The 27,729-nt window shown below is 43.3% G+C and overlaps 1 protein-coding gene, 1 long non-coding RNA gene and 1 pseudogene across 6 annotated transcripts in view; 1 reads left to right on the top strand and 2 right to left on the bottom strand.

Annotated features, from left to right (window-relative positions):
* Positions 1-16,211, top strand: part of LOC100341393 (putative ankyrin repeat domain-containing protein 19) — a 193,149-nt gene extending 176,938 nt beyond the window's left edge. For all 5 annotated transcript variants that reach the window (XM_070055856.1, XM_070055850.1, XM_070055849.1 and 2 more), the window contains 2 exons: positions 13,933-14,025; positions 14,678-16,211. The gene's annotated coding sequence lies outside the window, so the exon portion shown is untranslated. The remainder of the gene's footprint in view (positions 1-13,932; positions 14,026-14,677) is intronic.
* On the bottom strand, positions 109-27,354 carry LOC138845027 (uncharacterized). Its single transcript, XR_011381641.1, has 4 exons — positions 24,979-27,354; positions 12,022-12,173; positions 10,434-10,564; positions 109-1,227 (listed from the first exon to the last, which is right to left on the bottom strand). It is a non-coding gene; the product is annotated as an uncharacterized lncRNA (long non-coding RNA).
* On the bottom strand, positions 1,219-5,087 carry LOC108175889 (low molecular weight phosphotyrosine protein phosphatase pseudogene; annotated as a pseudogene).
* Positions 27,355-27,729: the final 375 nt, after the last annotated feature.

Genomic DNA, 27,729 nt, shown 5'->3' with positions numbered 1-27,729 from the left:
TGGAAGCCATTGTAATCCATTAACTGTACTTTGGAAATTTATATTTACTAAATAAAAAATAAATTAAAAAATAAATTAAAAAAAGAAACAATTTCATAAAACCAAGTGTTTCCTATCTCTCTTTTTCACACACACACACACACACACACACACCACACCATTCTCCTTCATCTGAAACTGTTTGACACATGAAACTGCTGTGATCTCACACTTAATTTTGCTGCAGAATATTCTCATCTTCTCCATGTATGTCTTATTTCTGTCCTTTTCAAGCTGTCTTTTGCATCATAGACAGAAGTTTGCATAAAGAACTGCTCAGGTGTGTCTGTTTCTCTGGCCAAAGATCTGCTGAATACAACCACAGCAAAGCTGAGCATTTTTTGTTTCTGGTTTCTAAGGTGTTCATACCCAGTTTTTCCCCAATACATATTGTCTCAAGTTCAATCATGTGAAATGACATGTTTGGCTCTTTTTTTGTTTCCTTTTTTTAAGATTTATTTTGTTTATTTGAATGTCAGTTATTGGGGGACATATAGATAAATAGATAGACAGACAGACAGACAGATGATAGACAACTTCCATACTCTGGTTCACTCCCCAAATGTCTGCAATAGCCAGGGCTGGGTAGACTGAAGCCAGGAACCAGGAGCTTCTTCTAAGCCTCCTACTTAGGTCATTTCCACTGCTCTCTCAGGGGCCCAAGCGCTTAGGTCATCTTCTGCTGCTCTCCCAGACATATTAGCAGGGAGCTGAATTGGAAATGGAGCCACTGTGACTCGAGTTGGTTCCCCCATGGGATGCAGGCCACTAGGCCACAACTCCAGCACCCATATTTTTCTCTTAATCCTCATCTCCCTCATATTTCTGGCAGTATCCATATTAACAAGTGTAATTCTGCCCCCTGGCTTTTGTAACACTTCTATTAAAACAGGAAAATAAGTATCCATCCCTTTATGGAAAATTTATTCCTTTATGGAAAACATACCCTAATGGTATGTTTATGGGTCTGTTGCTTATGTGGATACTCTGACTTTAACAGAGTATCAGTCATCTTTTTTTTAGTATCACTGGTATTCATACTGAATTAACTTACTTTATATTAACCTCATAAACCTAGCACTAATACTAGACCTTGACTAATTTATCTACTCACCTCCCATACTCCTGGATTTCTGCTGGCTTCTGCTTTGAGCTCTGTTGATAGCCTCTTTCCAACTTATGTTCCTCCTGTTTTGAGTATTTAATTAGAATTACACACTTTCTCCTGACAGTCAAACATCCCCCTTCACACAATGCCCAATATATCCATTCCTCACATGACCCTGAATCCATGTTCTAGAGCTGATCTGGACCTGAGCCCATCAATTCCATCCTCGAAGTTTTTCAGTCTGGCCCATCCTGTACACAGACAAACCCAGACTCCTCATTATAGACTCCACAGAATTTCTTATGCCACTCTCATATGCTTTGCTTGCTGTTACCCAGTTTACTGAAAATAGATCTTTGTAAAAAATGTTTTTCTAGAAAATGTATAGTGCACAAAAAACTTAATGTGTATGAGCAAAGTCAAAAAAATGTGATTAGAGTATTATGTAAAAAAATAAAGTTTAAACAGCAAAGAAAAATTGGGAATAGTCCAATATCAATTATAATGTAAACGAGGTTTGTATGAACCACTTTAGGCTATATTGTCATCCAAGAGATTATGTTTGCATTAATATCTGCTTTTGTGACTTTCTTGTGCATTAAAAGGTATTTAGTATTGTATGAACAAATTTCCAACAAAATTTTTATTTAGCAAAAAATTAAAGAAAATTTTGATTTTTCTGGATTAATAGAAAGAAACTGTCTTATCACACACACACACACACACTCACAGATGGCCAGCCCAGATCTCCAAGATCTATCTAGTTTTATAGTTGTAGGAGTCTATGGAAAGTAAATCATCTGCTAACAAAAGATTTATTTTCAGTTGTATTTTTCTAACTCCCAAGTTTATTTAGAAAACAATTTTTTCTGGCATACAAACCATGAAAGTTTAGAATTAGTTATATGAAAGACAGAAATGATCTATATTTATTATAAACTTACTAAAAGCTAACAAAGAAATACTAACATGCCAATATTGAATCTCATCAACATAATTGAACTTTTTTTCCTTTTCTTTAACTTTTATTTAATGAATATAAATTTCCAAAGTACAGCTTATGCATTACAATGGCTTCCCAACCCATAACTTCCCTTCCACCCGCAACTCTCCCCTTTCCTGCTCCCTCTGCCTTCCATTCACATCAAGATTCATTTTCAATTCTCTTTATATACAGAAGATCAGTTTAGCATATATTAAGTAAAGATTTCAACAGTTTGCACCCACACAGAAACCCAAAGTGAAAAATACTGTTTGAGTACTCGTTATAGCATTGAATCACAATGTACAGCACACTAAGGACAGAGATCCTACATGAGGAGTAAGTGCACAGTGACTCCTGTTGTTGACTTAACAAATTGACACTCTTGTTTATGGCATCAGTAATCACCCTAGGCTCTTGTCATGAGTTGCCAAGGCTATGGAAGCCTTTTGAGTTCACTGACTCTGATCATATTTAGACAAGGTCATAGTCAAAGTGGAAGTTCTCTCCTCCCTTCAGAGAAAGGTACCTCCTTTTTTGATGACCTGTTCTTTCCACTGGGATCTCACATGCAGAGACCTTTCATTTAGGTCATTTTTTCCCCCAGAGTGTCTTGGCTTTCCATGCCTGAAATACTCTCAGCCGGATCTGCATGCCTTAACGGCTGATTCTGAGCCAGAGTGCTGTTTAGGACATCTCCCATTCTATGAGTCTGCTGTGTATCCCGCTTCCCATGTTGGATCGCATAATTGAACTTTTTAGATCATTTTCCCACCTAAACCAATTTGCGTTTGGCATTTGGGTGACGTGGGTATAAACACAGACATATTCAACAATGGGAGACAGCATTCAAGAATCCTTCTTCTGTATATAATTACATTTCAGAAATAAAGTGGCTCAAGTGGGAGGAAATAAGCTGAGGGCCTCAAGAAATAAACAAAAATCAGCAAGTGTGAAAGGTGCTGATTCCATCAACTTTTCTTTCGTGTCTCCCAATATACAAGAGTGCACTCTGGGTATGTAAAGTAAAACTTCTCATAGGCCAGCTCCACCAAGGGGTGTGGGATGAGGGGAGGGCAGCAGGAGGATAGAGTGCACCTCCTACCCATGCTTCCCTCAGAGGCCACTGCCTCCATGAAACACTGCCTTGGACTCTGACTCCAGGCTCTGAGTCCGATTTTGTTGCTGCATTTGTTCTGCTCTGTTATGTGGTGTTTGTCCCCCTGTTTTTGTAATTGGGGCAAAGTGAAAGGCTCAACTAGTGTAAGAAGGCTTAAGATCTTTATTTATTATACTGCATGTACAACTGATTTCCATCAACAATTATTTTTTAAGATAAGCAGTCAATGAAAGACATGTGAGGCCTGGGGTACATCCTAGCATCCGAGAATGTGGCTGCTGGTGGAGACCCTTCAGGCCTAGTGGGCTTTCTCTAGGAGGGCCCTGTAGCACCATACATGCTGATGTTATACAGCCTTGAAGTCCATCTCATTCCCATAATAGGGATCTTCAATAATGAGTTGTTTTTATGGATCATAGCTCCCAAATAGTTCAATTTTAGCTTTGCAGTTTTTAACTTGATTACTTTTTCTATTCAAATCTCTCAGGTTGCTTTCATCCCTACACAGTATATAGTCCGAGGTGGCAAAGTCTTCCTTGGTGACCTGCAGGGCCATGTGGCTCATGGGCATGCCCTGCCTCCACATGAACTCTTGCCCACAGTAGTCAGGGAGGTTCCCTATCTCACAGGTGGACATGGCTGTGCTTTCTTCCAATTGTCTGAAACATTCTGATCAGTCATGACTTTTCTGAAAACTGCTTCTGCAATGGGTGACCGGCAAATGTTACCCAGACACACAAACAGCACCAACTTGGATGCCGCTGGGCCATCTTCCGGCACATGGAGACAAAAGATTTTTGAAATAGCTTTCGTTCCAATAGTGTGTAGGATGCATGCAAAGAAGTAAACCTAGAAAGTGCTTTTTGTTGTTTTTAGCTTTATTCCAAGACTATGGTCTCTGTGATCAGAACAATAAATTAAGTCTGGTTCCACCAATAAATAGATATGTGCCCTAGAACGAGTCACTTAACCTCTCTGAGTTTATCCCATCACTTATACATAGGATTAATAATATTTTAAAGATTTATTTATTTATTATTTGAAAGTCAGAGTTACACAGAGATAGAAGGAGAGGCAGAGAGAGAGGTCTTCCATCCACTGGTTCACTCCTCAATTGGCTGCAATGGCTGGAGCTGTGCTGATCTGAAGCTAGAAGCCAGGAACTTCCTCTGGGTCTCCTATGCAGGTGCAGGGGCTCAGGGGCTTGGGCCACCATCTACTGCTTTCCCAGGTCAAAGCAGAGAGCTGGATTGGAAGTGGAGCAGCCGAGTCTCAAACTGGCACCCATATGGAATGCTAGCACTGCAGGCAGTGGCTTTAACCACTATGCCACCATGCCAGCCCCTAGGATTAATAATAAATGTCCTATCCTCCTCAAGACAATATGAAAAATGTGTATAACATATACTAAATTTCTTCACTAATAATCTTCTAAATAAAATTTACTTAACATTTACTGAACAAGCATAGACATCTAGCAACTAAATCTTTCAAGAGTATGCTAATTCAAGTAGAAATGAATATATTTATACACTAATATCACATGACTTCTTCCTGATTTGATTACTAATGAATGACCAAGCTTGCTGCTGTAAATAAATGGTCACTAGGATGTTTTTCAAACATATGTGTGGCTCAAGATTAGACTTCTTCCACTTTGTGGTCTCACCTGTCAACCACAGCAAGTATTTTTGACCATAGGCTTTTCAGTGGCATCTAGCTCTGCACAAAAGAGTCATCATCCTTACTGAGATGCAGAGACATGTGACATACTTGACACAAGCAATGTGCTTCTCTTTTTTTGGTTGTTTTCTTTTCCTAATCTCTTTAGCATGCATCTCTGCTTTGGCAGATGAATTGGGCCACCCTCCACTGCTTTCCCAGATGCATTAGCAGGGAGCTGGATCAGAAGTGGAGCAGCTAGGACTCTAAACAGCACTCATATGGGATGCCTGCATTTCAGGCCAGGGCTTTAACCTGCTGTTCACAGTGCTGGCTCAACAGGTGACCACCTTTTACTCTCAATAATCTCCTCTTGGTATTAGCAGCAGTTTGTAATTTTTTGTTTGTTTGCCTTCTTCTGTAATCTATACTTTTAAAAAACTACAAAATGTTCCAGCACCCTGAGAACCCTTACCACTAGGGCATACAATCAGATGTTTGTCCAGCAAAGGGTGGTGTAGATGCAACATGGAAAATGCAAGGTGAGTTGATCCATCTTTCTCAGGCTGTGGTTTCCCTGGGCACCTTTTACAACCCACTGACTTATCTGTTCCTCTTCCACAGAGTAGAAAACATGTTAAGCTATCCTATTTAGCCAAAAGCCAGCGGCAGCACTTCAATATGTCATCAGCCAAGGGCCAACACTGTGGCACAGAGGAGTAAGTCACCAACTGAAACAGCAGCATACCTTATGAGCACTGCTTTGAGACCCACCTGCTTCACTTCTCATCCAACTACTTGCTTGCAATAGCAGCAAAGATTGCCCAAGTGTTTGGATTCCTGCACCCGCATGGGAGACCCAGACAGAGTTCCAAGCTCCTGGCTTTGGCCTGGCTCAGCCTCAGCTGTTGTGGCCATTTCGAAGTGAACCAGCAGATGAAAGATAGAGATTCTCTCTTCTCTGACTTTTACCTAAGCATACATTAAATAAATAAATGAAAAGGCATCAATATCACAACTTTTTGAGGAAAAGGCTTCTGACAGTCACAGGTGTTGTCTCAATGCTTAAAAATATTCAGACAGACCATGCGAGGGCGGAGTCAAGATGGCGGAATAGTGAGGGCGCGCACCGATAGTCCGGGAAAATTTAGTCTAATAAATGCGGAGTTACCGTAGCCTCAGAAAAAGGATCAGGAAAAAATTGCAGAGGAAACTCTTCCAGATCTAGTGGCTGTGACTCAGAGGACCTACTGGGAGAGCAGGGTTACCCACAGCGCGGACGCCGAACCACGGGAGCCGCAGAGTCTGAGCACCAGTGCGGGAAGGGGAGTCGATGTGACACAGACACCAGCGGGGAGAGGAGGGACGCCCAGGGCTCCGAGTCAACACATCGGTGCTGGAAGCGGAGGTGAGCTCAGTAACCATAGACATTGGCGGGGAAACGGTGGACAGAATCTTAGAGGGAAGCGGGCTTTGAAGCAGGAAAGTTCACCATACTGACTATAGGAGAGAAGGAAAAAAAAAAAAAGGTGGGGGCGTACTGGTACAGACAAGTTTCTCTCTTTGCCAACCTTGCAAAGGCAAGCAAGAGACAAAGAGCTGGGATATACATAATAAAAGGGGAGAGTTAAGGCTACAATTCAGTAGCCTAGGCAACCCAGTAGGAGTCCGCAGGAGAAACCGAGCCTGCACAGACTCTTTGGGTAGAAGCCAGAGATCTGAAGCTAAATACCATCAATTCTGCTCAGCCTTGCAGTATTACTTACCTCCTGAATAAAAAATAAAATAAAATAAAATAAAATAAAATAAATAAATGAATAAATAAATAAATAAAGAGCGATTTACCACGCATAACCTGAGGGTGTCACCTTTGCACACCTGTAACCCTGAAGAACCAAGCAGAGCTCTGAGGCCACACCCATCTCAAGCCTCCAAGGCTCCTCCAACAGCAGGCAGTCCACTTAACACAGACATAGTATAAAAAAAAAAACCACCTCACAGTGAGGGAAAAAGAATTAACCATGCCAAGCAATAAACACAGAAATCGAGGGAACAAGATCAATGATGACACTGTGATGCCTCCAAATAAACAAAACACACAAGCCAAGATTATGAAGATGATGAGATAGAAGAAATGCAAGATACAGATTTCAAAAAATTTATGATAAGAACATTTAGAAGTTTTCAACAGCAAATCTTGGAACTACAGAAAGCCTTATTGGACAGGATTGAAAATCTCTCTCATGAAAATGAAATTTTAAGGAAGAATCAAAATGAAACGCAGAAACTAGTAGAACAGGAAAGTGTGATAGTGAAGAGAAATCAAAATGAAATGAAGAGCTCAATGGATCAAATGACGAACACATTAGAGAGCCTGAAAAACAGAATGGGTGAAGCAGAAGAGGGAATAGCAGACTTAGAAGACAGAGAACAGGAAAGGATACAGTCAAACCAAAGAAAAGAAGAGGAAATTAGAAATCTAAAAAATATGGTTGGGAATCTACAGGATACTATTAAAAAAACCAACATTCGGGTTCTAGGAGTTCCTGAAGGAATGGAGAGAGAGAAAGGATTAGAAGGCCTTTTTAGTGAGATACTAGCAGAGAACTTTCTGGATTTGGAGAAGGACAGAGACATCCTAGTACAGGAAGCTCACAGAACCCCTAGTAAACATAACCAAAAGAGATCCTCACCACGACACGTTGTTATCAAACTCACCACAGTGAAACATAAAGAAAAGATCCTAAAATGTGCAAGGGAGAAACGTCAGATTACTCCCAGAGGGTCTCCAATCAGACTCACAGCAAACTTCTCATCAGAAACACTACAGGCTAGGAGGGAATGGCGAGACATAGCACAGGTGTTAAGAGAGAAAAATTGCCAGCCCAGAATATTATATCCTGCTAAGCTCTCATTTGTGAATGAAAGTGAAATAAAACCTTTCATAGCAAACAGAAATTGAAAGACTTTGCCGCCACTCATCCAGCCCTGCAAAAGATACCCTTCAAGATATTGGCACAGGCAAAGAGTTTCTGGAAAAGACCCAGGAGGAACAGGCAGTCAAAGCCAAAATCAACTATTGGGATTGCATCAAATGGAGAAGTTTCTGTACTGCAAAAGAAACAGTCAGGAGAGTGAAGAGACAACCGACAGAATGGGAAAATATATTTGCAAACTATGCAGCAGATAAAGGGTTAATAACCAGAATCTACAAAGAGATCAAGAAACTCCACAAAAACAAAACAAACAACCCACTTAAGAGATGGGCCAAGGACCTCAACAGACATTTTTCAAAAGAGGAAATCCAAATGGCCAACAGGCACATGAAAAAATGTTCAAGGTCACTAGCAATCAGGGAAATGCAAATCAAAACCACAATGAGGTTTCACCTCACCCCGGTTGGAATGGCTCACATACAGAAATCTACCAACAACAGATGCTGGCAAGGATGTGGCGAAAAAGGGACACTAACCCACTGTTGGTGGGAATGCAAACTGGTCAAGCCACTAGGGAAGTCAGTCTGGAGATTCCTCAGAAACCTGAAGATAACCCTACCATACAACCCAGCCATCCCACTCCTTGGAATTTACCCAAAGGAATTTAAATTGGCAAACAAACAAGCGGTCTGCACATTAGTGTTTTTTGCAGCACAATTCACAATAGCCAAGACCTGGAACCAACCTAAATGCCCATCAACAGTAGACTGGATAAAGAAATTATGGGATATGTACTCTTTAGAATACTATACCGCAGTAAGAAACAATGAAATCCAGTCATTTGCAACAAAATGGAGGAATCTGGAACACATCATGCTGAGTGAAATAAGCCAGTCCCACAGGGACAAATACCATATGTTCTCCCTGATCGGTGACAACTGACTGAACACCAAAAAGGAAACCTCCTGAAGTGAACTGGACACTATGAGAAGTAGTGACTTGATCAGCATAGCCCTGACTGTTAATGAACAACTTAATACATTATCCCTCTTAGTAGTTTTTTTGTCTGTTCTACTTAATATGAATGGTTTAATTCTGTAATTATCACACAGTTATTCTTAAGTGTTGAAAATTAACTGAAATGTGATCCCTGTTAAACGTAAGAGTGGGAATAAGAGAGGGAAGAGATGTACAATTTGGGACATGCTCAAGTTGACTTGCCCCAAATGGTAGAGTTAGAAACATACCAGGGGACTCCAATTCCATCCCATCAAGGTGGCATGTACCAATGCCATCTCACTAGTCCAAGTGATCAATTTCTGTTCACAATTGATCATAATGAAAGGACTAAGAGTCAAAGGGAGCACATAAACAAGTCTAGTACCTGCTAATACTAACTGATAGAATAAATAAAGGGGAGAGTGATCCAACATGGGAAGTGAGATACTCAGCAGACTCATAGAATGGCAGATGTCCTAAACAGCACTCTGGCCTCAGAATCAGCCCTAAAGGCATTCGGATCTGGCTGAAAAGCCCATGAGAGTATTTCAGGCATGGAAAGCCAAGACACTCTGGCAAAACAAAACAAAACAAAACAAAACAAAACAAAACAAAAAAACAACAAAAAAAAACCCTAAATGAAAGATCTCTGTGAGTGAGATCCCAGTGGAAAGAACAGGTCTTCAAAGAAGGAGGTACCTTTCTCTGAAGGGAGGAGAGAACCTCCACTTTGACTATGACCTTGTCTAAACTAGATAAGAGTCAGAGAACTCAAAAGGCTTCCATAGCCTTGGAAACTCATGACTGGATCATAGGGAGATTACTGATGCCATAAACAGGAGTGTCAATTTGTAAAGTCAACAACAGGAGTCACTGGGCACTTACTCCTCATGTAGGATCTCTGTCCTTAGTGTGCTGTACATTGAGACTTAATGCTATAACGAGTACTCAAACAGTATTTTTCACTTTGTGTTTCTATGGGGGTGCAAACTGTTGAAATCTTTACCTAATGTATACTAAACTGATCCTCTGTAAAAAAAAAAAAAAAAGAAGAAATTATCAACTCCCAACTTGACTCTCACTGGGATTAAACATGACAATAGGTCTGATCTGATTTCATCATCATTTAAAAAATCATCTATTATTTTTCACTTTATGTTTCTGTGTGGGAGCAAACTGTTGAAATCTTTACTTAATGTATGCTAAACTGATCTTCTGTATATAAAGAGAATCGAAAATGAATGTTGATGTGAATGGAAGGGGAGAGGGAGTGGGAGAGGGGAGGGTTGCAGGTGGGAGGGACATTATGGGGGGGGAAGCCATTGTAATCCATAAGCCGTACTTTGGAAATTTATATTCATTAAATAAAAGTTAAAAAAAATATTTAGACAAAGGCCGGCACCGTGGCACAATAGGCTAATCCTCTGCCTTGCGGCTCCAGCACACCGGGTTCTAGTCCCGGTCAGGGTGCCAGATTCTGTCCCGGTTGCCCCTCTTCCAGGCTAGCTCTCTGCTCTGGCCCGGGAGTAGTGGAGGATGACCCAAGTCCTTCGGCCCTGCACCCTCATGGGAGACCAGGAGAAGCACCTGGCTCCTGGCTTCGGATCAGTGCGATGCGCTGGCTGCAGTGTTCCAGCCGCGGTGGCCATTGGAGGGTGAACCAATGGCAAAAGGAAGAACTTTATCTCTGTCTCTCTGTCTCTCACTGTCCACTCTGCCTGTCAAAAAAACAAAAACAAAAATATTCAGACACAAAAATTATAAACTGACATATTTATATTTCTCAATCAGATATTTTTCAGAAAAAACTGTTTGCCACTCATCATCAGTTATCACTCTGAAAGCATTCATGAAAGAAATCAAATAATTTTACTAAGCACAAAATCCTCTAGTATAGCCCACATTTAAACCAGTTGCTTCCATGGATATACGCAGATTGACTTTTGTTAATTTACGGGGATCATTGCACTTCCATGGCATGGAGCTGTCTGAAGAGTTTAAACGCTGATGGGTGTGGCATTATTTCTGATATTTGCTTATTATCCAGAGTGCATTTATTAAATATCTATCATGAAATTCATATTCTATAAATCTGTTCCAAGTATGTTGATATTTAATGGTACTTACACAATTATAAACTGAGCTAATCCTCTTAACTTCTCTCTGGAATAGCTATGCCTTTGACATTGCCTTTTTCACACATATGGAAATGCATAATAAGCTTCTGTATGGTACTTCAGAATTTATAAAAGACTTTTCACATAAGATATACATAATATCATGTGAAAGTGGCCAAATGTCATAGTCTCCTCATTACAGAGGGGAGAGGTTTTAGTGACTCTCCCAACAGTTACTCAGATTCTAATGGTCAGGTTAAGAATCTAATTAGGTCTCAGATACACATCTAGATTTTTCTCCCTACTGTCTCATTGTCAGAATTCTCAGCCTATGAGTGAACTTCAGTCTGAATGAATGCTAATATTCAAGGTTCTAAGTGAAAAAATTACTGAGGTTTGTATTGGTGAGTAAAGCATGTGTCTAAATGTTACTCGTATTTAATAATAAGTATTGAATCCCATGAAACTGAATATAAGATTATACAATTTTTTTAAGATGAAGAGCATATATCTAAAAACACATTCTTACATTTTGCAAATGTGTTGAAACACCTTACTGGAGCATGTGTTTCACATAATGGTAAAGCCTTCCACATCCCAATCAGAATGCCCACGTCTAAAGTCCTAGCCCTGCTTCTGCTTCTAGCTTCCTGCTAACATAACCCTGGGAGGCAGCAGCTGATGGCTCAAGTACTTGAGTCCCTGCCACTTATGTGGGAGACCTACATTGAATTCCTGGCTTCAGCCTGACCGAGCCCTGGTTATCGCAGAGATTTGCGGAATGAGCAATAAATGGAAGGGATCTTTCTGCCTTTCAAATAAACAAAAATAAATATACAGACCTTTTCTTAAGGTGTCTTGCTCACATCTGAATGATTTCCCTTCTCACAGTAAAATACCTAACTGTTCTCTTTAGTAACAATGCAGGTTTTGCTCTTCACATCCACTCTTGAGCTCCAAGTACTGGCAGCTCACCCTAGCATGCTGACTGGTTCCAATGTTCAAGCACATATCTCCCATTCTCTTTTGGTGGGTCTACTGGAAAGAAAGGAGAGTACCTAGAGTACTTAATCTTATTGTTGCTCTTGCTGTCCACCTGCAGGCCTGAGGGAAGAGCACTTGAATACACACTGTGGAGTTCTGGACGTAGTTTCCAAAATTCAGTCACTTCGCAGCTCAGGGACTCTGTCCTCATCAATCACCTTAAAACCTGCAGGAGTAGGGAGAAGCTGTGTTTGAAGAATTCACAAATAATGTGCATTGAAGCCAACCACTACCATATCCACCACACCCCTAATTCAGGGTTCTGGCAAATCCCAAGCAGACCAGGATTGACTCAGGAGGTGACCTCGACTCCTTGCTCTGAAAGGCTCCAAAGAGCCTGGTGCTTCCTGCGGGGAGCTCAGGGGTGCCAGGAGGCAAGCAGCAGCTCAGCAGGTCCACGCACACACAGACGCACATCCAGAACTGACCCAAAAAGCAGGCCCAGTTGGGGTACTGCCTCCCAACAAAGTATCCTACTCTCTCCCAGAAGGCTGCAGGCCAGCACCCGGAATTGTGGAGTTCGGGGTTTGCCTGCCCTCCCATGAAGGAAGCCACCCCATGGGAACCCCACTCCACTTGCGGGCAGGGCTGGGGGAAGAAGGACCAAGCCAACCTCTGCCCCAGGATTGCAGCCTGGGAAAGTCCACGGCCCTCAGTGCCCCTGCTGGGCGTGGCATCTCTCTGAGTGCGCTCTGAGCTGGACCTCAGCCATCAGCAGCTCCTTTGCTTCCAGAATCTGCTGCAGGCTGGCTCAGGCTCGGCCTGGCCAGAGGCCTCGGTCCAATCCTGGCTGCCCTGGGGCAGGACCAGTGCTGCCAGACCCGCCTCACAATGGGCTGGCTATAAAGGCGGTGGTCATTGGCGGGTAGCTGGTAGTTGAGATGTGTGCAGGTGATGTGGGTGGTGTTAGGTTCTTGGCCCTTGAGCTCGATTTCAGACCTTGGGACAAGAAGGCAGGTAGCGGCCCCGAGAGCCAGGAGGGGCATGAGAAGACAAGACATACCCAGTGAGTGCGACCACCTGCCTCTCCCACCAGCCCTGCTGGCTGAGGCTTGCAGCACATGAGGCATTTGGGGAAGCAATGAAGGCCGAGTCTCAGCAGGAAAACCAAGCGTGTGGTGCTGATTTGCTCACTGACGCTGTAGCTATGTGGTCTGCAAGGGCAGACACCCAGGAAGGGCTTGGTAGGAGGGTGATAGAGGCACACTGGGCCCTCGTGCAGCCACCTACTGTAGGCATCCAGGGCAGCAGAGTCCTGCGGGGTCCCTAGAGATCCTGGCCATGCTGTGCCTTGGGTCATCCACCCTGCTGCACTGCTGCTGGGGGCAGTGCTTCTGCGGTTGGATATCTCCTTCGAGTCCATGGCCATTTTCTGAAGATGGGCTGATCTCACACAGTGACAACCATGGAACAAATCACTGTTCTGTGGCATCTGCCTCCCAGGAGCATTGTGGGTGGACGGGGGGAACGGGTGACCGGTGGTACCTCCTGTGCATGGTCTCTGGCCCGTCCAGGACCGAGGGTGAAAGGCAAGCAGAGAAGCCGGCTCAAGGCAGTCCCGCTGCAGGTTCCATCAGGTATGAAATGTCTCCCAATTGTGGTTAACCTTGCAGAGAAATTGTCACCTTTTGTGGGCCAGAGACAGCATCTGCTTTATTAGCTGTGCAGTGTATTGAAAATTAAAATTTGGGCAGTCCTATCTTTAGTCCTCGCAGCAGTAGTTACATTCTGAGGAATTGATGAAACTGCTCAGTACTTCGGGGCTCAGTTTAAATATTAGGTGGGTAAGCCTGCTATTGGCTTTTGGTTTATCTCATTTGGTTTGTTTGTAGATACTGGGTGACTTTATTTGGTAAAAATGCATTCAGGCTCAGTAGTGTATTCAAGGATGGTCATTTAGTGAAATGTCTTTTTTTTTTTTTAAGATTGAAGACAGGATTGAGCTACTCATTGCAAAATTCCACCACTCCTGGGAAGGCCAAAATCAGCAAGAAAAGCAGATGGCAAACTTTCATCAAGTAAGTTGAGATTCCTGTGTTTGAACAGCTCACAGCTGAGCTGGTGAAGGGACCTGCTCTGTGCACCAGTAATTGTGGAACTGCTCTTGCAGACCTTCCCTGATGGAAGCACTGCTGTGGTCAGAAGCATTCCAGGAGCTTCTGGCCAGCAAATGTGAATTAGTCTTTAATTTAATTCACCAGAGTGTAGAAAGGCTGTGTCCTCAAATGAGCAGCTCACCAAGGAGAATTCTACTTGACTTAGAAGGTCTGCTTATTTCCCTTTATTTCTCAGCATATTCACCCCAGGTGGGGAAGATAAATCACCCTTCAGCACTGCAATGGCAGTTCTCTTGGTTGAGGCTAAGGATGCTTTTCATTGCATGCAATGTTTGCAAGAGACTTAGTTCCCTGAGGATTTATGCCTCTCCTGTAGATACATTTTTGGCATTAAAAACTGAAGTATTTCTGTTTTAGTAGTATGACACCAACTTAAGTATTTTGCCTACTGGCATCTTTATCTTTAAAGGGCTAAATCCTCAGGATTACAGGTTTGAGTAAAAACAAGAGAATAACTAATCCTAGTACTAGAAAAGCAAAAGGGATTATTTGATCATTCGGTTCCTCATATTTCACATGCTTTTTTTTTCTACCTTCTCTTCCCTCCCTACAGATGGTCTAGCTGTATTTAAGTCTTTTTTAAAAAACTGAATTCTGTAAAGAAAATATATGCTTCTGGATGGCTTGTGAAAACTTCCAAAAAATCCACCCACCCAGAAGCTATACTTAAAACCAAGGCAAATATATACAGTCTAAGAAAAAGTCCCAAAAGAGGTAAGACAAAGTTCCCCATTTCAGCGTAAAGTGTACACCCTTGGCACTGAGAAGCAGCAAAAGAAGTAAAAACATAAGATTAAAGCAAGGGTCAGGGAATCTGAAAACTTCCCTGGTGTCTTAGCTTTCAACTAAGTATCCCCAGACCTGGCAGGTGGAGCTCATCACACGTTACAGCTTCTGATTTTCACTTTCAAAGAGCAGAGCTCCGTTCTCTGACAAAGGATAATGAGTGATCTTCTTTGTTTCAGATGAACATGCTTTCAAACCAAAACTCTTATTATCCAAAATATACAAGAAGCTACAACTCCTTGCTATACAACTGCCTGAAAAGGGTGTACAGCATGATGTTTTACTTATTTGAAAGGCAGAGTTACAGAGAAAAAGAGGGAGAGACAGAGAGAGGTCTTCATCTGTTAGTTCACTCCCTAAATGGCCACAGTAGCCAGGGCTGGGCCAGACTGAAGCCAGGAGCTTCCTCCAGGTCTCTCATGTAGGGACAGAGGACCAGGTGCTTTACCCAGCAGGGAGCTGGGTAAGAAGTGGAGCAGCTGGGACTCAAACCAGCATCCATATGGGAGGCTAGTGCTGCAGGCAGCAGTGTAACTTGCTATGCCACAGCACCAGCCGCAGGAAGAACTCTAATCCCTGTTGTTTGGAGTCAGAGTTCTAGTACGACTTGTGTGAAAAACCACAGAGCACCACAAAGCCCCATCGTTGATGAGAAAAAGGGAGCCCCAGAGTAGAGGACATATTCTGTTTCCTAAAACAGAAGTCTGTGACTGCCAAAGAGAATGACATTCAATTCAGTTCCCTCAGAACTATTGATTCCAAGCTAGGTAGTGAATCAGGAAGCTGGTCACTGTCTAAGAGAAGTTTGTATCAGAACAGCTTCCACCACTGTACAGACTCAGGCAATAAATACATAGTCTGAGTGGGCTGGGTCTCACTGGAAAAGCAGGACTGTGAGATGGGAGATAATGGAATGGAATGCTGTTGGTCTAAACTCATGTAAAATCAATAGGTCTGGGATTATGTGACCTTAGCTACCTAGCTGTACATCTGTCCTTAAATCAGTTCATGTCACCATATAGTGGTTTTAGTTTTAGGATTTGAGTCCCAACTAACATAACATGTTTACTGTGTAGAAGAGTACTAAAATTCTTGTGACTCCATTTCATCCACGCTATTGTTGTGTATTGCTTTACCTGAAATGATGTTTGAATTGTTAAATGGTATATAAAATAGTGAGTGCTCATGTGTATAAAACCACAGTGTCTATTATAAGTGCCAAAATCTCTTGAAGGCAGTTAAGTTTTGAAGTGGTCTTTAAATATTTTAATACATTTATTTCAATAAATAATGTCATTGAATACTTAGAGTCCAGGTGTGAGTTGATTTGATTTTTATAACTGGAACTTTGACCAAAACAAAGGGAAGATCTTTGTAGTAGAGAAGAAGTGTGCATTACTGTGTCTGTGCAGGGAGAACTGACAGCCCCAGAGCTGAGATGAGGGTGGCAAGGAAGATGCTCTTTTCTAAACCTAAGTCACAGCACATCATTAGAATCACCTGGGGTTAAAACTACTAACAGAATCTTTTATTAAACATCAGGGTCATTGATGAGAATAGAACATTGACCTAAATCCCTTCTTGAGGATTAAGAACCAGCTATATAGAAGTGAACTGTATGGAGACAAACACCAATGTTACATTACTCAACTCTCCACTGCTCCAATGAAGGGAGAAGACAAATGGGGAATATGGGCCTCCCTTTTTTTTGTCATCTTTTCTTTGGTTCCAACTCACATGGGCTTCCAGAAGACATACATGGAAACTGTTCTCTTCTATGGTCAACACATGATCTCAGAATTTCCCTTATTCATTTGCCTTCACTTGCTTAACAAATTTTGATTATGTTACTCTAGGTAATGAGGAAGGCAACAAAAGTGCACTTTCCCCCCTCATTTTTAAAACTGATTTATTTGAAAGGCAGAATTACAGAGAGGGGGTAGAGACAGACCTTCCATCTACTGGTTCACTCCCCAAATGATCACAATGGCCTGAGCTGAGCCAATCCAAAGCCAGGAGCCAGGAGCTTCTTCCAGGTCTCCCACAGGATACAGGGGCTCAAGCACTTGGGCAGTCTTCGGATGCTTTCCCAGGCACATTATCTGGGAGCTGGATTGGAAGTGGATCAGCCAGGATTTGAACCAGCACCCATATGGGATGCTGGCACAGCAGGCAGTATAGTGGCTTTACCCACTGTGCTACATTGCAGGGCCCATATACGTATATATTTCAAAGATTTATTTATTTGAATGGCAGAGTTAGAGAAGGAGAGACAGAAGAAGAGAGATCTTTCAACCTCTGGTTCAGTCCCCAAATGTCCACAACAGCAGAGGCTGGGCCAGGCCAAAGCCAGGAGGCTGAACAGTGGACAATCACTTTAGTTATTAATTTAAAATGAAAAGGCTAGAGCTGGTGCCATGGCATATCAGGTAAAGTTGCCACCTGCAGTGCTGGCATCCCATATGGGCACTGGTTCATGTCCTAGCTGCTCCGCTTCTAATCTAGCTCCCTGCTAACATGCCTTGGAAAGCAGCAGAAGATGGCCCAAATACTTGGGACCCTGAATCCATGTGGGAGACATGGAAGAAGCTGCTGGCTTTGGATCAGCCCAGCTCTAGCTTTTTGCAGCCACTTGGGGAGTAAACCAGCAAACGGAACATCTCTCTATGTGTCTCTCTCTGTAACTCCTTCAAATAAATAAACCTTTAAAAAAAATAAGGTTTATTCACATGGGCTATGAGCCAATCCAGGAAAAGTAAGAGAAGCAATAACTATTGCTACCTGTATTTTTATCTAATCTAAGTATCGTGTAAACTAAAATATACAATACTAGGCGTATACTATCAGTAATTACACTACTGAGGCTGGTGCCGTCGCACACTGTTTAATCCTCCACCTGTGGTGCTGGCATCCTATATGGATGCCAGTTCTAGTCCTGGTTGCTCCTCTTCCAGTCCAGCTCTCTGCTGTGGCCTAGGAAGGCAGTGGAGGTTGACCCAAGTGCTTGGGCCCCTGTACCCACATGGGAGACTGGGAAGAAGCACCTGGCTTCTGGCCTTGGATCAGTGTAGCTCTGGCTGTTGTGGCCATTTGGGGAGTGAACCAACAGAAGGAAGATCTTTCTCTCTGTTTCTAACTCTATCTGTCTAATAAATAAATAAAATCTTTAAAAAAAGTAATTATATTACCAATACTCAGTAATTATAATTAAGAATTTTAGTAACTATACTGATTATGAACAGTAATTCAGTGTTTCTCTTTTAACTTTTAAAATTCCCATGAACTCAAATGTTTTTCTGTTGGTCCTAATAGAACTACAAGCCCTAGCAGTTCTTTTATTTTATTTTATTATTTCTTTATTTATTTGTAAGTCTGAGTTGCAGAGAGAGGAGAGGCAGAGAGAGAGAGGTTTTCCATCTGGTGGTTCACTCCACAATTGGCCGCAAGGGCCAGAGCTGTGCTGGTATGAAGCCAGGTGCTTCTTCCGGGTCTCCCATGTGGGTACAGGAGCCCAAGGACTTTGACCATCTTCTAATTCTTTCCCAGGCCACAGCAGAGAGCTGGATCAGAAGTGGAGCAACCAGGTCTTGAACTGGCACCCATATGGGATGCTGGTGCTTCAGGCCAGGGCGTTAACCCACTGTGCCACAGCATGGGCCCCAGTCCTAGCAGTTCTATGTTTAGCATTTCATCTTCAGTTCCAACTGCTAATAATACAGTAGAATTATAGAAGACCTGACAGTCACACAAACCTTACCATAAGATAGCACTGTGTAGAATAAATCCTTTAAATATAAAGACAATCTTCTTATTGCACAAGGGAGAAAGAACCAGAGGGGTAAAATAACTTTCAAATGTCACTTAGCTCTTTTGGCTTAGAAACAAGGAAGCCTCTCAGCTTTATGCCACTTGCCTCAACTAGATGAGCCTATAATTTTAAAAATACTCAACTTGGGCTCCATGAGTTTAAATGAATTTTTCACAGTTACGTGACAAAGAAGCACCAAAGCCAGAAGTAAAAATTATTGCTCTTATCTTTCTCTTCCTTATCCACTATGGAAACCTGATTTACAGTTATACATTATTCAAATATCATTTACAACCAAGAAGCTTTTTTTTTTTTTTTGCTAACTTTAACAATGAAACTACTTTTAGCCATTGAGGAAGTTATTTTAATGGAAGATATAGACATACTTTTTTTGTTTTGTTTTTTAATTTGAGATGCAAAGAGACAAACAAGTAGACAAAGAAGTGGAATTCACCCTCTAGTTCACTGCTGAAATGTCCACAGTGGCCAGGGCTGACCCAGGAGCAGGAAACCGAATCATCTGAGTCATCACTTGCTAGCTCCCAGGGTCTGCATTATCAGGAAGTTGGAGTCAAGGATGGAACTGGGAATCAAACGCAGAAACTCCAATGTGGGACACAGGCATCTGAACCACAAGGCTACACCCTGGCTTCCAGACAGGTTTTTTCACCAGTCATCTGAAAATGAAAGTTAGTTCTGACCTGAAATCCAAGACTCTAGAGTCCTCAGGTGTGTGTGCATGAGAGTTAGTTGGGTTGTCCAAGCAGAGTCTGCAATTTAGAGAGAACAGAAGAGTGAAACATGTGTCAGAAGATGTCAGCATTGGAGAGGTGGCTGTGCTGTAGTCAGAGGCTGAGGAGGACAAGTCCACAGAGAGGAGCAGCACATGGGAGGATGGTGTACTAGAAGGTAGGGAGAAAAAAAATTGAAAAATAAATATTTTTAAAATATTTATTTATTTGGAAGACAGAGTTATAAAGAAGGAGAGACAGGGAGGAGGGAAGGAGAGATCTCCCATCTGCAGGTCCACCCATCAGATGGTCACAATGGCTGGGACTGGGTCAGATCAAAGTCAGGATCTGGAACTCCATCCAAGTCTCCCTCATGGTGGCAGGGACTCAAGAACTTGGGTTGTCTGCTGCTTCTCAGATGCACTGGCAGAGAGCTAGATGGGAAGTAGAGCAGCTGAGGTGCAAACCAGTGCCCATATGGGATGCCAGCATCACTGGCAACAGATTATTCTAATGCATCACAACACTGGCTCTAACAAATGAATTTAGGTAAAACAATTCAAAATGCCAGAAAAGTATCAAATAAAATGTCAGGGATGAGAACTGTGGTGCAGCAGGTTAAACCACTACTTAGGAGGCATACCTCATTCTTAAGTATGAGGATGTCTTTTTTGCTTTTTGTTTAGCCACTTTTGTACAAGAGAGTAACAAATAAACTGTTCTCCAAGGAGTCTGATCTGATCACCTCACATAGGATGGACTGAGATGAGAAGAAAGTGCCAGACAGATTACAAGTGCAGGAAAGAAGAAACTACAACTGGAATGACAGCATGAGGAAGGAAATGCAATCATGTTTTGCAAGCACTAAAAGCAAATATATGTGCTGTTTGCAGAAAAATAGCATTAAAAGTGCATATGAGGCCAGCGCCGTGGCTCACTAGGCTAATCCTCCACCTGCAGCACGGCACCCCGGGTTCTAGTCCCAGTTGGGGCACCGGTTCTGTCTCAGTTGTTCCTTTTCCAGTCCACCTCTCTGCTGTGGCCTGGGAAGGCAGTGAAGGATGGACCAAGTGCTTGGACCCTGCACCCACATGGGAGACCAGAAGGAAGCACCTGGCTCCTGGCTTCAGACTGGCACAGCATGCCAGCTGTTGCAGCCATCTGGGGGATGAACTAATGGAAAAGGAAGACATTTCTGTCTCTCTCTCTCTCTCTAAATCTGTAAAAAAAAGCACATATGAGATTTTCAAAAAGTTTGTGGAAAATGGAATTAAAAGATAAGCTTATTTTGTGCAACAAATTTTGAAATCTATGCATGTGAACAGTTTTCGAAAAGTTCATGGAAAATGCCCATTATACAAAAATGGTGCATAGATTTCAAAATAATTTGCTTCTGTGCTTCTCTGTAACTCTGCTTTTCAAATAAAATCTTTTTAAATTATGTATTAACTTCCAACTGGGAGATCAATAATTAAGTCAACATAAGTAAGTCATTTAAATAGGCATCTAGTCAGCCAGTAATGATGACTTCATTTCATTTCTTTTTTTTTTTTTTGACAGGCAGAGTTAGACAGTGAGAGAGAGAGACAGAGAGAAAGGTCTTCCTTTTTCCATTGGTTTACCCCCCATGTGGCTGCTGCGGCCGGTGCACTGCGCCAATCCAAAGCCAGGAGCCAGGTGCTTCCTCCTGGTCTCCCATTCAGGTGTAGGGCCTAGGATTAGCCTAGTGAGCCACAGCACTGATCTCGTTTCATTTCTAAACACAGAAATTATTTTAAATGGCTTTAGAGATGTACTTATCAAAATAATGTTGGCAGGACTCCCTGGAGCAGCACAGAAGCTGCAGGAGAATGAAGAACACCTGAACCAGTGAGCCCCGAGTAAAGTGTTTGTGCAGCTGATGCAGAACTCCCAGTCTCTAGATGACAGACACATGGTTCACAACTGGAAATAGAAGAAAACTGCTTGAGAAGAAGCATAGTGATAGGAACAGGCACAAAACCCTGGTGTTCTAGGGTAAGGTCCTTTTGGTCCTCTGCTATTACTTCCCCTTAGCAACAGGCAGAACCTACAGCCATCTGCCACCCATCCTCTCCCCACATAAAGGAAGAGTTGGAGGGGCCCATGGAAGTGGTGCATCCTGCGAGGCTGAATCTCTGGAAGAGAGGGCAAAGCAGGTGCAGAGTGGGGAGTTTCCCCACTACTGCATTTTAATGGGGACAGCAAAATCCTTATCACCCCCCACCCCAGACAACAGTGATTGGTCCAGGAGCTAACTTCCCCTAGAACTGTAGCTGGGGGAACAGGCCCACTCACAGATGTAGGGAATGGGGATGGGCTATACTCCACCACAAACACAGGTCAGGTCATAAGGCTAGCAGCTCTCTGGCCTCACCTCCCTGGTCTCTTTCTAGCTGACAAGCTCTTCCCAACCTTGCTGCCTGGGGACAGATACACTCAGGTGTCACCTTCATGGAAAACCTAGAAGATCTTTGTTTAAGATTTATTTATTTGAAACAGTTACACACAGAGAGAAGGAAAGGTGGAGAGAGAGAGAGAGAGAGAGAGAGAGAGAGAGAGAGAGGTCTTCCATCTGTTGTTCCACTCCCCAATTGGTCGCAATGGCTGGAGCTGTGCCATTCTGAAGCCAGGAGTCAGAAGATTCCTCTGGGTCTTCCCACATGGGTGCAGGGGCCCAAGGAATTGGACTACCTTCTACTGCTTTCCCAGGCCATAGCAGAGAGTTGTATCAGAAGTGGACCAGCTGGGACTAGAATTGGCACCCATATGGGATGCTGGCACTGCAGGCAGAGGCTTTATCTGCTACTCTACAGCACCAGCCCCAACCTAGAAGTTCAAGTTGACATAGTGGACAGCACACTCTGGTCCCCAAGTCTAATGTAATAATGGGCAATGTTAATAGAGGTGTTGCAGGCTGAGGGAGGTGACAGGCATGCTTTGCTGCAAAGCTGTGATGTAGGAGAAGGGACTCCAGACCAGCAGAAAAGGGTCCCTGGAGTTCCCAGCCCTTCCTCTCTCCTCAGTGACCATTCCCCAGACCACCTCTTCTCTGTAGCCACAGACAGTTCTGAAAGCAGTGTCCTGGGGCAGGGGCATTCAGTCATTAATGAAGGCTACTGCAGGGGCAGGGAGGGAGGGTTGCAGGGAAGATCCCTGAGTAGTTGGTCCAGAGGGAGCATTCCTCTTAAAACATTATAGTCCTGTCTGCTATAGGCAGCCCTGGCCTTGATGGTCATTGGTCTATTAATGTCCCACTTCAGATGATACCTCCAACCTTTGCTATTGGACAGGAAGAGAAAATTCTACCTAGAGTTTTAAAAGATTTATGTATGAGAGAGAGAGTGAGGACTTCCAATCACTGGTTCACTCCCCAAATGTCTGACAGATGTTCTCTTTAAAAATCTCCACTCAGGCCCAATCCTCAGTCCCCAGTCCTCTGTCAAAATCTCATCATGTCTTTTAGGCTCATCAAGCATCCATTTACACTGTAACTGAGATAACATACTGTGTAGACACATAAAATCTGGGTAATTTCACTATGAAGCCATGGTTGCTAAGTCACTGCCAATGAATCTGCACCTGGTTCATAGGAAGTACTCAGTGAATCTTTGCAATTAATATCCTTGTCGTTAAAGAACTGGTTTATCAGGCCAGCACTGTGGTGTAGTGGGAAAAGCCACTGCCTGCAGTGCCAGCGTCCCATATGGGCACTGGTTTGAGTCCTGTCTGCTCCACTTACAGTCCATCTTTCTGCTATGGCCTGAAAAAGCAGTAGAAGATGGCCCAAGTCCTTGGGCCCCTGCACCCATGTGGGAGACCTAGATGAAACTCCGGACATTGTGGCCATGTGAGGAGTGAACCATTGAATGTAATACCCCTCTCTCTGTCTCTGCCTTTGAAACAAATGAAATAAATCTTAAAAACAAAAGAACTAGTCTATCGGTATCAGCAGGAATGGAACTTGAATTTCCCTATACCAGTTATCAGCTGTGTGATGTTGGGCAAGTCCTTAAACTACTCTATGTAGCAGCCCTGCTTATGTGTTTGAGAGCTGCATTTAGCTCTTTCCTTCAGGCATTCTTTTCTAACCTCAGCATTTCTTTATAAACTTGACTTTTCTGTAACAAGGCTTGCAGATCACAGCACTGTGAGAAGTTCTTGTCAAAACCTGAGAAAATGTTTCTCAACCTTGTTCTTTTGTGTACTCATACAAAGAACATGTCTAGGCACGTAGTTGAGGTTCCAATAAACCAGAGGGTCATCAGACAAAATAACAAGCAGCCTAGAAAATATGCAAAACAGTTTAGTCTAAATGTACTCATCTTCCTTGGAGAGAGAAGGCAGCTAACTTTTATGATCATATGACTTGGAAACATAAAAATAGCTTTTTCATAAAAGATCAAATCCATGTAATATGAAATAGAGAAGATGGTAGATAATTTAGGCTTGTTGTTGTATGCATAGTTATATGGTAATCTAAGTAGAAGTAAATATATGATGGAATGGGTTCATAGTCAATTCTTTTTTTTATAAAGAAAAGTTGAAGGATAGATCCATGTTTCCAGTAAAATCACTCTCTGCTTTTGTTAGAATGAGAATGGAAGGGAGAGAGGGGAAGCAGAAAGAAATAGTGTCTGTATTGGTAAGAAGATTGGGAATCACAGCTCCAGTGAAGGCGAGAGAGTCCAGTCTTGGAGTTGTAGAGGAAGGTGCATTTCCCTCTCCCATGTCTTCCATTCAACCAATGGGAGAGGAAGCTGAACGCAATTATATTATATTTGATTGTCTTCTAGAGAGAGTTTGCTCTGAAGTTATTGGAATTGCACATCGAGCCTTTCCATGACGAATGACTCTCTCCGCTGAAGAATGTAATTAACAATGCGGTGAGTAGCTGGACTCTTTTTGGGAGACCCGACAATATGCCTTACCAGGCAGTTATCATTAATCAAAACCCAAGCAAGAATATTAACAAAGTATTCACAAAAAGTGTCCAATAAACCCATTTGTGAGGTTACTCAGACATCTAAGTACATAATGCTGCACAAGGGCCCCCTGATCAAAAGAGTGCATCTCATTCCCTTGTCACAGCTGTAACATTCTGTTACTCACTGGTTATTGTGGCCCAGGTAAATGAAGTCTTGCAGTAACATACAAGCATGAGGAACATAATACTGACATTTCACAAAGAACAGCCCAGAGATAACAGAATTTATACATCCATAGTCTATAACCCAAAAGGTTTTACAGGACCCAAGATGTTAGCAGGAAACAAACAGCCTGGGAAAAGTGTTCTGAATGTATTACAGCTGGCAATGAAGCTTTTGTGTAGAAATAGCAGCAAACCTGATTCAAATGGCTGAAATGTTAACACCAGATAAAAAAGAAACTGCAAAAACTTTTCACATGACATTAGACAGAAACAAACACTGAAAAATACATTCAAAATCAAGATCATGCACTGTATGCCCTGAAACTCTTAACCACTGCAAACATGAAGATGAACTGTACCCGTATCTTTATGAAAAATCAAGAAGGCAGGACTGTTTGTTGCTCAACCATCTACACCCACACCTGAGCAGTTGCTGGACCTGTAGGGAAGATGTTTTAGAAATGGAAATATGTGATCAATGATGCCATATTTCTGACACCCCCACCTTCCTATGAGCAAGAAGCCATCATTTACTTCCTCTCAAAGTACTTATCTTCCCCATATACAACAACTGATAGCATTTGTTGCCTATTTTATCAAAAAGAGGCACCGAGCTGGCACCAGGGCTCACTTGGTTAATCCTCCACCTGTGGCACCTGCATCCCATATGGGCGCCTGGTTCTAGCCTGGCTGCTCCTCTTCCAATCCAGCTCTCTACTGTGGCCCAGGAGGGCAGTGGAGGATGGCCCAAGTGCTTTGGCCCCTACACCCACGTGGAAGACCAAGAAGCACCTGGTTCCTGGCTTCGGATCAGCGTAGCAACGGACATAGTGGCCATTTTGGGGGTGAAACAACGGAAGGAAGACCTTTCTCTCTGTTTCTCTCACTGTCTATAGCTCTACCTGTCAAATAAATTAAAAAAAAAAGAGGCACCAGATTCCAAGATTTTGTTTTATAAGCCTATTATCTAGAGCCCTCCGCACCTGGGTTATTTTTGCTTAATTCCATGCAATTTGCATTTACAGTTCTGGTGCATGGGAAATGTTGTCAAATTAGCATCAACGACATATTTTCTATACCAGAAAGACTTGACTGAAATAATGATCGTGGTTTTTTTTTTTTTTCTTTCTGGATTTGCATTTTGACTATTTACTCAAATGTTTGGCCTTACTTGATTATAAAGGTGATTTTTAATAAAATGTTACATAATTTTCAAAGAAGAATGAGAATTTAACTGGAGTACCTAATGGAAAACAGTGTGTAGTACATTGCACGCATTCCAGCCCACGTTTAGCTAATTGGTAAGACGGGCACAATGGGACATGAAGGCTGGAGCTGGCCTCACCTCAATAAACGGCCACAGCGCAGTCCACTCTCCCTGATCTCCCTCTGTCCTCTCCACACAACCTTGGAGAGGCAGACTGGGCACACAGAGATGGTGAGGGGGCTGTGGAGTGAGCCGAGGTTGCTGGTGCAGGGACAGGTCCTGTCGCTCGTGTCCGGAGCCAGCCCAGCCCTCAGCGGTGGGGTCCGCAGGTGGAAGAGCTCACTTTGGGGAAGTCCAGGTCTCTCTGTAGCTGGTTCTGACAGGATCCATCTGCCCCATGGCCCCTTCTGGGAAACCTGGCCCCACACACTCACTGCTTCCAGCTTGCAAGCTCTCTGGCTTCCTCTTCTCAGAGCGGAGAAGGCGGAGCCACCGCGGGGAAGCTCTGCCCACTGTAGGCTGGACGCGATTAGGACACAGGGATCTCCCGTCTGGTCTGCCACTCACAACGGGGCCCCTGTTTGAATAGCGGCAAAGCCGATGGGCATGAGGGGCGTCACAAAAGCCATAGCCAATCAGCACGCTCCCTGGCACAGTGGGCGTGGGGAGGTTGTTGCTGGGCGATGGGCGTGCAGGCTGTGTTTGGGGTCTGAGGCTGCCCTGGTGCCTGATTTCCGGGTGGGGTTGCTGTGGCCTCCGTGATCCTGCTGGGCTCTCCAGACCTGTAGCGTTCGCGGTGAGCTGCAGAAGCCGGCTCCAGGTGAGTCACCGCTAACTGCAGCTCATTGACTTCTGGTCTTTGTGTCTCTTCATATCCCGAACGATTTCTCTTTTGGGAAGTTTCTGTAATGTTCGTTTTAACAATGTTTAAAGATACTGCATGGTTAGTCCTCTTGGTTAATTTCTCTTGTAGATGCGTGTTTTCTAGTCTGTCTTTTTAAATATTTTCTATGTGTTTCTTGCTGTTAGTAATGACATTTAAAAAAAAAGATTATTTGAAAGGCAGAGTTAGAAAGAGAGAGAGAGAGAGTCAGAGAGAGGTCTTCCATCTGCTGGTTCACTCCCCACTTGGCCACAATGGCTGGAGCTGCCCTGATCTGAAGCCAGGAGCCAGGAGCTTCTTCCAGTCTGCCAGGTGGGTGTAGGGGCCCAAGCACTTGGGCCCTCTTGCACTGCTTTCCCAGGCCATAGCAGAGAACTGGATGGGAAGTGGAGCAGCCGGGACTCGAACTGGCACCCACGTGGAACGCCCGGGTCATGACATATTACCCAGTGATCTTGTCACCCTCACTTGTCAATTGTATGTAGTTCGGGATTACACTGGATTGTCTGTAAGTAATGGTGTCATCTGGGTACATTGACAGAGTTGCTGATTTGTTTAGGGTTGATGCTTGTGGTTCGTTTTTGCTATTTGATTTCCCTATTAAGAGAGGTGGGGTGGCCGGCGCCACGGCTCACTAGGCTAATCCTCTGCCTGCAGTGCCGGCATCCCAAATGGGTGCCGGGTTCTAGTCCCAGTTGCTCTTCTAGTCCAGCTCTCTGCTGTGGCCCGGAAAGGCAGTGGAGGATGGCCCCGGTCTTGGGCCCTGCACCTGCATGGGAGACTAGGAGGAAACAACTGGCTCCTGGCTTTGGATCGGCACAGCACCGGCCATAGTGGCCATTTGGGGGTGAAGAAATGGAAGGAAGACTCACTCTCTCTCTCTCTCTCTCTCTCTCTCTCTGTCTAAATCTGCCTGTCAAAAAAAGAAAAAAAAAAAAAGAGAGGTGGGGAAGAAGTCAGGCATGTCTGGGTCTGTTCCCAGGGGAAAAGCTTTCACTGAGCCTACCTCATGTAGTTTGT

The sequence above is a fragment of the Oryctolagus cuniculus genome, chromosome 13 (assembly GCF_964237555.1).
Source record: "Oryctolagus cuniculus chromosome 13, mOryCun1.1, whole genome shotgun sequence".
NCBI classification, from domain to species: Eukaryota; Metazoa; Chordata; class Mammalia; order Lagomorpha; family Leporidae; genus Oryctolagus; species Oryctolagus cuniculus.
This window is presented reverse-complemented; position numbering and strand designations above follow the sequence as displayed.